The sequence below is a fragment of the Coptis chinensis genome, chromosome 6, assembly GCF_015680905.1.
Source record: "Coptis chinensis isolate HL-2020 chromosome 6, ASM1568090v1, whole genome shotgun sequence".
Taxonomy (NCBI): Eukaryota; Viridiplantae; Streptophyta; class Magnoliopsida; order Ranunculales; family Ranunculaceae; genus Coptis; species Coptis chinensis.
Window position 1 is genome coordinate 59,245,037 of NC_141461.1, and position 13,434 is coordinate 59,258,470.

The following is a 13,434-nucleotide window of genomic DNA, read 5'->3' on the forward strand; positions in this document are numbered from 1 at the left end:
AAAACTTAACTCTGGCAAAAAATATCTTACGATCGCTTCTTGACCATATATCAGGAATAATATCAGAAACTTAAAAATTCACAATGTCGGCATACCATGGTGCAGAAAAAATCGCATAGAGATGCTCATCAGGAAAATAATCAAATATGGACTCAGAGTCACTATCATTGTCATTGGCTAGTATAGATAAGTGATCGGCAACTACATTTTCAACCCCTCTCTTATCCTTAATTTCTAAGGTAAACTCTTGTAGGAGAAGAATCCATCAGATCAATCTCTGTTTAACATCCTTCTTGGCAAAAAGGTACCTAAGAGTTGCATAGTCAGTATATACTAAGGTCGTAGAACCAACCAAGTAAAGAAAGAACTTACCTAAAGCATAAACCACAACTAAAAATTCATTTTCCGTGGTAGTGTAACTTCGTTGAGCATCAATTAATGTCTTACTAGCGTAATAATAACGGTGGTGGACTTATCATCTAGTTTCTGTCCTAACACGACACCAATAGCATAATCGCTAACATCACACATAAGTTTGAAATGCTTAGACCAATTGGGAGGTTGTATAATCGGGGTGGATGTTAAGGCGGATTTCAATGTCTCAAAAGCCTATTCACATTCATGATTGAAATCAAAGATGACATCTTTTCAAAGCAGATTTGTTAAAGGCCTAGCAAATTTTGAAAAATCTTTGATAAAACGCCTATAGAAACCTGCATGGCCTAGAAAGGCTCTAATGTCATGGATAGTCCATGGTATAGGTAGAGACGATATTTTATCTAATTTGGCTTTATCTACTTCAATGCCATCACTAGACATAATATGACCTAGAGCTATCCCTTTTTTAACCATAAAATGACACTTTTTCTAGTTTAAAACCAGATTCTTTTCCTCACACCGTGTCAAAACTTTAGAAATACTAGACAGACAATCACTGAAAGAGTGTTCCTAAATGGAAAAATCATCCATGAAAACTTCCAAAAATCATTCCACCATGTCACCAAAAATATGGAGCATACAACGCTGAAAAGTACCAGGTGCGTTACAAAATCCGAAAGGCATTCGTTTATATGCATAAGTTCCAAAAAGACATGTGAAGGTAGTTTTCTCTTGATTATCAAGATCGATAATGATCTGAAAATAGCCAGAGTAGCCATCTAGAAAATAGTAGTAAGCATGGTCGGCGAGACGTTCAAGCATCTGATCTATAAAAGGTAAAGGAAAGTGATCATTACGTGTCATGGTATTTAGTCATCTGTAATCAATATAGATCCTCCATTTCATAAGAACTCGTGTGGAAACAAATTGACCATCTGCATTACGTACAATGGTAACACTCGATTTCTTACGAACTACATGAACTGAGCTTACTCATTCGCTATCGGAGATGGGATATATGATACATGCATCAAGTAACCTTAAGACTTCTTCCCTGCCCAGTTCTTTCATGGCAAGGTTCAAGCGACGTTGTGGTTTGCATGAAGTATTTGCATTATCCTCCAAATGTATGAGATGTGTGCATATACTAGGGTCAATCCCTTTTATGTCATCTAGGGACCAACCAATAGCAGAATGATGTTCCGTAATCACCCAAATCAAACCTGCCTCTTCATTAACATTTAACTGAGAAGAGATGATCATCGGATGACTACCATCTGAACCAAAATGAATATATTTTAACTCAACAGGAAGAGGTTTAAGCACAGGGGTGGGAGGAATGGGTAAAAAGGCTTCAGGAGGTTATTCTTCCTAAGCAATAAAGACTTGTTTAGGTCAGAGGTCTTCAAACTCAGAATATAGATTAAAGATTGGAGTAGACTCTAAAGGGCGTTGACTTTCTCTATGTAGGAATCATCGTTGAAGTTAGAACTTCCAAAGGAAAGGAATTGGTGCATCTGATTTTCTGGAAACTTGTTGTTGAAATAATCCTGAGCTAAGCTCTTGATCATGATAACTTCTCCATTGATAGTCGTATCTGGTAGCTATTGCATCATTTTAAAAATATTCACCTCAATAGAAAGGTGTCTAAAGGAAATGGACATCGAAACATCACGACAGTTAATGAGGGTATTGGCGGTTGCCAAGAAGGGACGCCCTAAGATGATAGGAACAGAGTTATTAACAACTTCTGTGTCGAGGATAACGAAGTCGGCTGGGTAGTAGAAATCTTGAACTTTAACAAGCATGTTTTCAACGACACCATTAGGATACTTAATTGAACGATCAGCTAACTGCAAAGTCATTTTAGTTGGTTGCATTTCATGTAGACCGATTTGCTTATATAGGTAAAAAGAGAGTAAGTTAACACTCGCCCCTAGGTCTAATAAAGCAATTGTCGTGTGGGTATCGCCCAAGGTGTATTGTACAGTAGGACAACCATGGTCTTTGTACTTAACGATTCCATTATGTTCAGATAGTGAGGGAAACTATTCAATTAAGAAAGCTTCTTTTGTTATGTTGGTTTTCCTCCTAGTTGTGCACAACTCTTTTAGAAACTTAGGGTGTTGTGGTAGCTTTTTTATAGCATCAAGAAAAGGTAGGTTGATAGTTAGATTTTTAAAAGCTTCTCTAATCTCATCAAAATTAGTATTTCTTTTTAACATGGCTAGTCTGTGGGGAAATGGTGATTTATCTCTATATTTAGCATATGGGTCAACAGGAATATTAACCTTATTTTTATCTTTGGCCGCTTTCCTCTTTGGTTATGGTTTAGCTGGTACCTCTACTGGTGTTGGATCTTCAGTTTTTATTATGGTATCTAGTAAATTTTCATTGTCAATTACCACTTGTGGTGGATCAACGGGCATAGTTACGGCATTTTCAACAACTCTACTCGAACGGAGGGTAGTGACTACATTTAACTCACTTATATTTAAATTTTCGTTACTAGGACTACCGGTTACTTAGGCTATATTTGGTGATTTAGGATTAGGTATAGCTTGACCTGGAAACACACCTATTGGTTGGGTTTTATCTTAGGCTAAATGTTGTATGGATTATTGAATAGATTGTAATATCTATTGTTGAGCTTGCCTGTAGGCATCGAAGAGATCCGGTTGGGAAGGTTCAGTGGCCACAGGTGGTGTGACAGGAATGAACTATCTCACGTTGATGATTAACTGGTGGGGTGTGATAGTTGTTATTAATTGGGACGATACCTCTATTATTATTATAACTTCCTAACCCCTTGTACTTGTCTTGGTGGATATTGGTTGTAGTTGTTGGTTGGCCTAACATTTTGATTACCAAAACATGGAGTTGTGGCTTGTTGTGGGTTATTTCATTAATTGAAGTTGGGATGTTGTCTCCAAGGTGCGTTAGGGATGTTATTCAAATCGCAGACATTTTCTGGATGTGGTGGTGGGTTATTCATAGACAAGAGGACAATAAGAGTCTATATGCTCAAGACTAAAACATAAATTATATGGAGTAGAGTTAATGTTCATGACTAGAGTGGGCTTCTACTAAACAGAGAGGGCATATACCTTCTTAGTGAGGGATTCGATGGGAGTTCTAATTAAGCTCGGTATTAGGTTTAACCTCAAACATACTGGCAGCCTTAACTGTTGAAGAAGAAGTAGTAGAGCGGGGGGTATCGTAACCCCCCCAGTTATTGTCTAAGGAAACTACCCCCATTCATGATATCAAGAACCTCCTTATGATGATGTGAAAGTCCCTTGAAGAAAGCACGAACAAGTGTGTCTTTTGCAATGTTATGATGCGGACATTTTATAAGAAGATCAGTGAACTGGTTCCAGGCTTTTGAAAAAGGTTCATGAGGATTATGGTAGAAGAAATGGATCTTTCGAAGCATTTCCTCTATTTTCAGTGGTGGGTAAAACTGTTCCATGAACAAGTGAACAAGTTTAGCCCATGTGTCCATGGAGTTTATCGTTTGAGTAGTTAACCAAGATGCCGCCTTATCGGCTAAGGTGAAATGAAACACCCTAAGTTTAACTTGTTCTGAACCTACACTAGGATGATGGAAGGTAGTGATAGGTTGTTTCTAAAAGAGTTGTGCACTACTAGGCGGAAAACTAACAATCCAAAAGACGCCTTTTTAACTGAACAATTTTTCACTCTATCTGAACATAATGGAATCGTTAAGTATAAGGACCCTGGTCATTCTACTGTACAATGCACCTTAGGGAATACCCACATGACAATTACTCTATTAGACCTGGGGGCGAGTGTTAACTTACTCCCTTATTATCTATATAAACAAATAGGTCTAAAAAAGAAGCAACCAACTAAAATGACATACAATTGGCTAACCGTTCTATTAAGTATCCTAAGGGTGTTGTTGAAAACATATTGGTTAAAGTTCAAGATTTTTACTACCGATCCGACTTTGTTATATTCAACACAAAAGTCGCTAACGACTCTGTTCCTATCATCTTAGGGCGTCCCTTCTTGGCAACTGCTAATGCGCTCATAAACTGCCGTGATGGTTCGATGTCCATGTCCTTTAGACACCTTTCTGTTAAGGTGAATGTTTTCAAAATGTTGCAACAATTATCTGATACGACGATCGATGGAGAAGTTAGCATGATCGAGAGCTTAGCTCAAGATAATTTCAACAACACGTTTCCAGAGTATCGGATGCATCAATTCCTTTCCTTTAGAAATTCTGACTTTGACAATGACTCTTCTGTAGAGGAAGTCAACGCCCTTTCCGAGTCTACTCCTATCTTAGATCCTTTTATAGCTCCATCTTCCGAGTTTGAAGACATCTTACCTAAACAAGTTTTTACCATTCAAGACGAAGACCCTAAGAAAGCCTTTCTACCCATTCCTCCCACCCCTGTGCTTAAACCTCTTCCTGCTGAGTTGAAATATATCCAGCTTGATCTGGATGGTAGTCATCCGGTGATCATATCTTCTCAGTTGTCTGCTGATGAAGAGACAAGTTTGATTAGGTTGATTAGGGAACATCGTTCTGTGATCGGTTGGCCCCTAGATGATAAGGGCCCAAAACTGTAGTTTTAACCCCTTAACAATAATACTTTTAGACCAATTATGAGAGTAATAAATAAGAGTTAATACTGATTATGTGCTTTTATGTATTTCAGGCATTGAAGTCAATTATGTGTAGAAATATGCCACTTTGGCGAGATAAAGGAGCAAGGGTTGGTTGCTAAGGAGTTCTGTGATTAAAGGCCAAAATTCAAGGAGAAAAAGCCTTTGTAAAACCCGGTCAAAAGCTGAAAAGTCAAAGTCAACGCGGGCAGAAATAGCACACAAAAGTCAGCAGAACTTCCGAAAACCGTATCTTTGGACTCAAGCCTCGGAATTGGGCCTACCTTATGTCAAAACGACCGGCTCGGAAAGAGCTTTCCAATGGTCAAAATATTGACCAATCATAGGAGAAAAAGTGGATAAAAAGTCTGCTAAAGTCAGATCCAGTTGAAAAGGGGCCTGTGGACTGAAGAGATTGGGTTTTGGGCTCGATTTTCCGACCCAAAACATGGCTCCTTAACCCATGCAAGAAAATGTGGATCTGGTCTCCTCTATTTCCACACACAAGAGTTAGCTCTAAAAAGGAAAATTAGTTTAGGTAGCAGGTAGCCATTAAAGCATAGGAATTCTAGATCTAGTTTTGAGTTTGATTTCCATTAATTAGTTTTCATACCTTGTTTTAATTTAGATTATTGAATCATTGTTATTCCTTTGTTAGAGTAATAAAAATAGTTAGTTCTTCATACCTTTGTTAGTTTTTCATACCTTGTTTTAATTTAGTTAATTGAATCATTGTTTTATTATTCATTAGATCAAGAAAATAGTTAGTTCTTCATAATTTCGGTTTTGATTTATTAAAGTACTTAGCTATAAATTAAATTACTTTGTTGTTAATCAATTCTTAGTTGTTAATTTAGATTTGAATTATTGAATTGAAGGTTTATATTAGTAAAGTTAGAATCTTTATATGATGTCTTCTTCAATTTCATTGGGAAATGATAGTTTTATGAATCAAGGCTAAACCTCCATTATAGGGGTGGGTTTGATGAAGCCTTGATGAAAACTTGATTGTGTAGTGTAGAATCGTTGTAAGAGTCTATTCCACTCTAGAAGGTAGTTGATTCGCCATGAGAAAGGGTAGAACTTCCTCACATGCTAGTCATTAGTTGGTAGAGATTGCCATGAATGATTAGGGATTAGAACAACCAATTCTTATCATAAGAACGTAAGAATTTGATTACAATAATCTATGCTAGTTTATTAAGTTGGATTCAAGGTGGAATCAAATTTCCCTAATTCTTTATCTAGATTCAAACCTTAGTATTTTCGTCATTTTGTTATCGTATCTTGTTTAATATTTGAATTTGCATCGTAGTATAAATTCCCGCCATTACTCTCATTAACTTTGGCTAGGACTGATAATATAAAGAAAACTTTGAATGCTAAAGAACTAGGAGTGGAACAAATCTTTTACTCCACTCTATTTCGATAGATTCGAGAGTATAATAATCTTTGATAAATTAGTCTTCGTAAAGTTTTAGTTTTACTTGCATTTACTTTCATCGCTTATTTGTGAGTAGAATTTTATATTCATATTTACGATTATCAAATGGCGCCGCTGCCATCTTAGTTCCCTTTAACATTGTTTTCTTTAGAATTGTTAGTCTTCTAAATTCCCATAACCCACCCACCCTTGTTTGATTATAACTGTGGTTGTCCGTTTCAGCATTGAAATTTTCCTCGTAGAATTACATGGAGCTCGACCTGCGCCCTACGCAGCCTAAATTGGAGTGGCATCCGCGCCCAAATGCCTGGAACTCCAGTTTTTAGCTGAGCGCGACCCGCGCTTGCCAAGGCAAAATCGAGCGCCTTCCGCGCTGAAGCACCTGGACCTTGAGTTTTTCCCTAAGTGCGACCCGCGCCCTACCAAGGCTAAGTTCGAGCCCCAGCCCAAATGCCTGGAACTCCAGTTTGACCTGAGCGCGACCCGCACCCTAACTAGGTCTATTCTTAGTGCGACCCGCGCCCTTTGCTAAAATTGCCCAATTTTCACAGGTTTGTTTCAAACTTCCATTTCTTCAAGGTTTTTAGTGTTCTAACTTGTTATACACACTGAGCACGCGTATACAAGATGCTATTCATAAGCGAAGCAAGGAGGCATTCAGGTACTTCTTTCTTCAAACACCTCGCATCTCCTGTTAGAGGTTCATACTAGCATATCAGGATTGTTTGGAGTGTTGTTGTGTTTCGTTAAGATTGGTCTTGGCCTTGCATGAGATTAAGGTCAGGCCAAAGAAAAATGCCTAATGTAATCAACTGGCAACGTCAGCAAACATGCCTTTCTAGTATACCATTGACTACACCTCTAACTAATATACCATACACACCACCTGAAGTAATGGCTGAAGAAAGAGAGTCTCCTCTCTCTGACTTTTACAAAGCCTTGAAGGATAGCCTCAAATCTTGCATCGTTCTATCAAACCCAGTGGGGGATTTCTGAATCCCCCCAAATATATTTAATTTGTTACCCGTTTTTTATGGGTTAGACCATGAAAAGCCTTATCAGCACATGCGTAGGATTGACCAAGTCCTTACTACATTCCACCATCCTACGGTTGGTGCTGAACAAATTAAATTGAGGGTATTTCCCTTCACTTTAGCCGATAAAGGCGTCTTGTTAACGCCCAAAGGCGCTAATTCTGCAATGGACTTGTGGGCGAAACTTGTTCAACTATTTATGGAACATTTTTACCAACCACTGAAGACCGATGAAATGCTTTCCAAGATTCATTTCTTTCGATATAATCCTCATGAATAATTTTTAGAGGCTTGAAATCATTTCACCGATCTTCTTATAGAGTGTCCACACCATAACCTCGCGAAAGACACGTTAGTTCGTGCCTTTTTCAAAAGACTTATACACCACCATAAAGAAGTCCTTGACATAATGAATGGGGGTAGTTTCCTAAGTAAGGGAGCCTCAGAGGCTTATAAATTTTTAGAAGATCAAACTAAGCGTAATAATAACTGGGGGGGTAGTGATGATATCTCCCGTTCCGCTAGTTCTTCTACAACAGTTAAAGCCACCGGTATGTTTGAGATGAAACATGATCCTGAACTTAAAAATTTAATCGAATCTCTCACTAAAAAGGTAGAGGCTATTTCTGTTCAACAAACGCCTATCCCCGTCATGAATGTCAACTCCAATCCATGTAATTTCTGTTTGAGTCCTGAGCATCCAGACTCCTATTGTCCTCTCGCCTATGAACAACAACAATCACAACAAGATAATGTTTGTTCCATTAATAGCGAACCTAATGCAGCTTGGCGACAAAACCCCAACTTCGGTTGGCGAAATAATCAACAACCTCTAAGGTTGTTTAACCCAAATGTTAGGCCAACAAACAATTACAACCAAGCTCCACCAAGGCAAGGACAAGGTCAGGGTAGTTATAATTATAAAAACCAAGCTCAACCACGACAAGGACAAGGTCAGGGTAATTATAATAATTATAACAATAATAATTATAATACTAATAAAGGTATCATTCCGGTAAATAATAACTATCAAAATCTACCCATTAATAATCAACATGACATAGTTCCTGTCACACAACCTATAGCTAACACTCCTCCACAACCGGATCGTTTCGATACCTTTATGCAATCTCAACAACATATTTTACAAGCTATCCAACTTTCCTTATAGCAGTTAGCTCAAGAGAAAGTACAACCCAAAGGTGTATTTCCAGATCAAGCAATAACTAATCCTAAAACAACAAACACAGCCTTTTAGGTGAACGGTACGGAAAATGCAAACTTAGGTAAGCTAAATGCCATCACCACTCTCCATTCTGGGAGAGTGGTTGATAACAACGTAACTATGCCTATAGTTACCCCACAAGTAGTCCCTACACCGGAGATTGAACTAGATACCAGAATAGAAACTGATTAGCCTACCCCTGTAGAGGTACCAGTTAAACTATAACCTAAGAAACAAAAAGCAAAGGTTAGACACCCAGTTGATCCATATGCTAAATATAGAGAGAAACCACCATTTTCCCACAAATTAGCTATGTTAAACAGGGATACAAACTTCGACGAGATTAGGGAAGTTTTCAAAAATCTAACGATAAGCCTACCCTTTCTCGAAGCAATTAAAAAATTATCTCACCATGCTAAGTTTCTTAAAGAGTTGTGCACTACTAGGCGTAAGACTAATATTCCTAAAGACGCCTTTCTAATTGAATAGTTTCCATTTTCATCAGAACATAATGGAATTGTTAAGTACAAGGTTCCTAGTCATCCTACTGTACAATGTACCTTAGGAGATTCCCACATGACGACCGCTTTACTAGACTTGGGGGCGAGTGTTAACTTACTCCTGTATTATCTATACAAACAAATAGGTCTACAGGAGATGCAACCTACTAAAATGACGTTGCAATTAGCGGATCGATCTATTAAGTACCCTAAAGGTGTGGTTGAAAACATGCTTGTTAAGGTCCAGGATTTCTACTATCTTGCTGATTTTGTTATCCTCGATACAGAAGTCGCTAACAACTCTGTTCCTATCATCTTAGGGCGTCCCTTCTTGACGACTGCCAACGCGCTTATAAATTGCCACGATGGTTCGATGTCCTTATCTTTTGGCCATCTTTCTGTTGAGGTAAATGTTTTTAAAATGATGAAATAGTTACCAGATTTGTCTATAGATGGGGAGGTTAGCATGATCGAGAGCTTAGCTCAAGATTACTTTAATAACTCATTTCCAGAAAACCATATGCATAAATTCCTTTCTTTTGGAAGTTTAGATTTTGTCGATGACTACTACATAGAGGAAGTCAACACCATCTTCGAGTTTACACAAATCGTAGACCCTTCTGTTGCTTCATCTACAGAGTTTGAAGACCTACTGCCTAAGCAAGTATTTATTACTCAAGATGTGGACCCTCCAGAAGAATTTATCGATATTCCTTTCACCCCGGTGCTTAAACCTCTTCCTCCTGAGTTAAAGTATATTCAACTTGATCTAGATGGTAGTCAACCAGTAATTATATCTTCTCTGTTATCTAAGGAGGAAGAGACACGTTTGATCAGGGTGATTAAGGAACATTGTTCTGCGATTGGTTGGTCCCTAGCTGACATTAAGGGAATTGACCCTAATGTATGCACTCATCATATCCATTTGGAGGATAACTTTAAGACTTCTCGCAAACCTCAGTGTCGTTTGAACCCTGCCATGAAAGAAGTGCTCAGGGAAGAAGTCTTACGGTTACTTGATGCGGGTATCATATACCCAATCTCTAATAGTGAATGGGTCAGTCCCATTCATGTAGTTCCTAAGAAATCAGGGATTACCATGGCACATAATGCCAAGGATGAATATGTTACCATGCATGGTCCTATGAAATGGAGGATCTGTATTGATTACAGACGTTTAAATAATGAAGAGTAACACAAAATAGAGAATGCGAGTGTATGACGAATTATACCTTATTTTCAAAAGAATTATCTGAACAAGCTTCCATTATTTCTCTCATAAACTTCATTACGTAATACCCACACTCTTTACTACCAGGTTGGTACGGGCCCTAAGTACAAACATGGAAAATATTCATAAGCATATATTTTTCCAAACACACAGTATGTATGCATAAGAATTTGTTTATTACCATAATCTTCTCCCACTTCACTGGACCTTTACTTCCTTTCCCTTCAAGTCTTTCTATTTTCATGACCGCACTTCAAAATAAGATCAATGTAAAACTTAATTAGCAAGTAAAAGATAAGCACGTAATGATCTAATTATTTCATATACATACACAATCATGACAAACCTATTAAAATAGATATCCATATCATTAGATGGTAGATTATGCATCGAATCCAACCAATTAAAAGTCATCCGCGATAAATTAATAGCAATCAAAACCCAATGTCCACTACAAAAAGATCATAGGCATGTGTGGTTAAAAAAGAAAAATTAGACATTAAAACTATAATATACATTCCAATGAAAATGATAAAACATGGATAGTATTAAAAATATAAGACAATATCCTTACCCTGGATTATAAGGGATAAGAACAACTCTTTTTCCACTTGTATTCTGCAAGCTCTCCACAATAATTTGAGTTTTCTCATTCCCATTAGCTCTTGTGAAAGATAAAGGTTTTACAAATCCGACGACATCACGACAACTCACAAATTAGTCATAAAGAATCCTAGAGAAAGAAAAATAAAGCAATCATAATTACTAAAACTAAATATGAATATCTAAGATTTACGATAGCACCAACAATGAAATTTTGCAGATATTCTAACCTCATGTATACCACCAAAATAGCAGCATCTAATCAACCCATGTTACATACATCCATTATATCGCTTTTCTCCATAATGAAACTACCCATATTATCTCCAAACAATTCTCCTCCTACTGGAAAATGTATCGAACCTTGGTCCCCTGGAAGCGCCATATTGAGGAATCCCACAAACGAATCTATTGCACCTTGATTATGACTATCACTAGTTTGATTTTTACTTCCCTAAATTAAAAATTCAGAACAACCAATTATTAAAAGAGAAGCCAAATTTAGAAATCGATCATATAACTTCATATTAAAGAATCTTGTTATTTACCTCAATGTCATCTTTATAATAGACATGGTCCTTTGGCCAAGGAACTTGTGTGCCAAGAGCATTTGCGACATATCTAAGCTCCTCATTCACTTGTATAAGAAGAGCAAGATGGCCATCTTCTTCAGAAACAAGCGATACAACCGCAACACGAACATTATTGAGTCCCAAAGGGTAACCGTGAATTTCTTTTCGTTTATTTCCCTCGTATACCAAGCCTTCAGCAACAATATTTGTTCGGCCAACCGCAACCAAATAACATTCTTTTTCCTATATAAATGTCTAAGTATCATAATAAGCACACAACATTATATTTTAATAACATATTACGTGTAAACTATAATTTACCTCCCCTAGACCAAATGTTTGACCCTCGTTTTCTTATTTTGCCTTGTTCACATGATCAAATTGAGCCAAATTACACTCTAGGCCCTACAATTGAAGTATAAATCTTAGAACCATTTTAAAATTATATATATAACATGTAAAACACTACTTACCTCTCCCCGACCAGATGTTGGACCCTGAAATGATGTTTGACCCCGTTTTTTTCTTCTTATTTACCTTGTTCACACGATCGATTGAGCCAAATTACACTCTAGGCCCTACAATTGAAGTATAAATCTTAGAACCACACAACATTATGAAAATTATATATATCAAGTGTAAAATGCTACTTTCCTGTCATAGACCAGATGTTGGCCTCGAAAATGGTGTTTGACTTTCTTGTGTTTTCTTATTTGCTTTGTTACCATGATCTGCTTTGGGCTTTGATGGAGGATGGGTTGCCTTCCCATTTTTTTTTTCAGCTATTAGTCAGAAAAATAAAATTTGTAGTTAGAAGGTCGGAATGCATAAAATGGTTGGGTCAAACTGTTGTTGCACAAACACTAGATGCAATGATGAATGATGCACAAATAGATGGCAGGTTACCAATAAAAAAAATAAAAGAAACATTCATAGTAGTAACTTACTTGCTGAGCATTTTTTACTAGTCTACCAGATTGATGTTTGCCAGATGAGTGTATCGTCTGATCAATATTGACACTCGTATTGCTGTTTGAAGAGATTTTTTCAGATGGTAAGGAGTTATTTTTGTCCTCCAACCTTTTGACTCTATCTAACAGCAACCTAATGTCTTCCTAAAGATGGTAGTTTTGGTCCCGTTGCTCTTGAATTGTTGATTCCAACTTTGTAACATGTTCCTTTGAGCCACATTTGTTAACATGGAAATATGTGGTGGGGGTGATCCCCTTTCCAACTGCTCGAGTGCGACCAGGATGCTCGGGTGTGCCCAATGCTAGAGTTAAGATGTCTTTACTTCCTTCAATAACTACCTTTCACTACTACAGAATGACACTTATACCACTGTTTTTAAGTGTGGTATAAATATATTTACCACTGTTATACAACCGTGACAATAGGTGGTGTGGTATATAATAATAGCAAAACTGTGGTATATATGTTTAACGGATACCACGGTTTTTCAAAGAACCGTGGTTTGTAATGCCCATTATATACCACGGTTGTCAACATAACCGTGGCATATAAGCTATTGAAACCGTGGTTTATATTAGTGTATGTGTTATAATACCGTGGTATATAGTTATACTAAACACTACGGTTTATGCCAAACCATGGTATATATATATATATATATATATATTAATAATAATGCTAGTAACAGTCTTCCACTTAAAAACCGAACCTGCATAACAAAATTTACATAGCCTGCCTACATACAACATTTCCATCTTCCCAACAAATTCCAAAATGTACAATAAACTATCAAATATTGCAAAAAAAGATAATAATAATAAAATAAAAAAACTT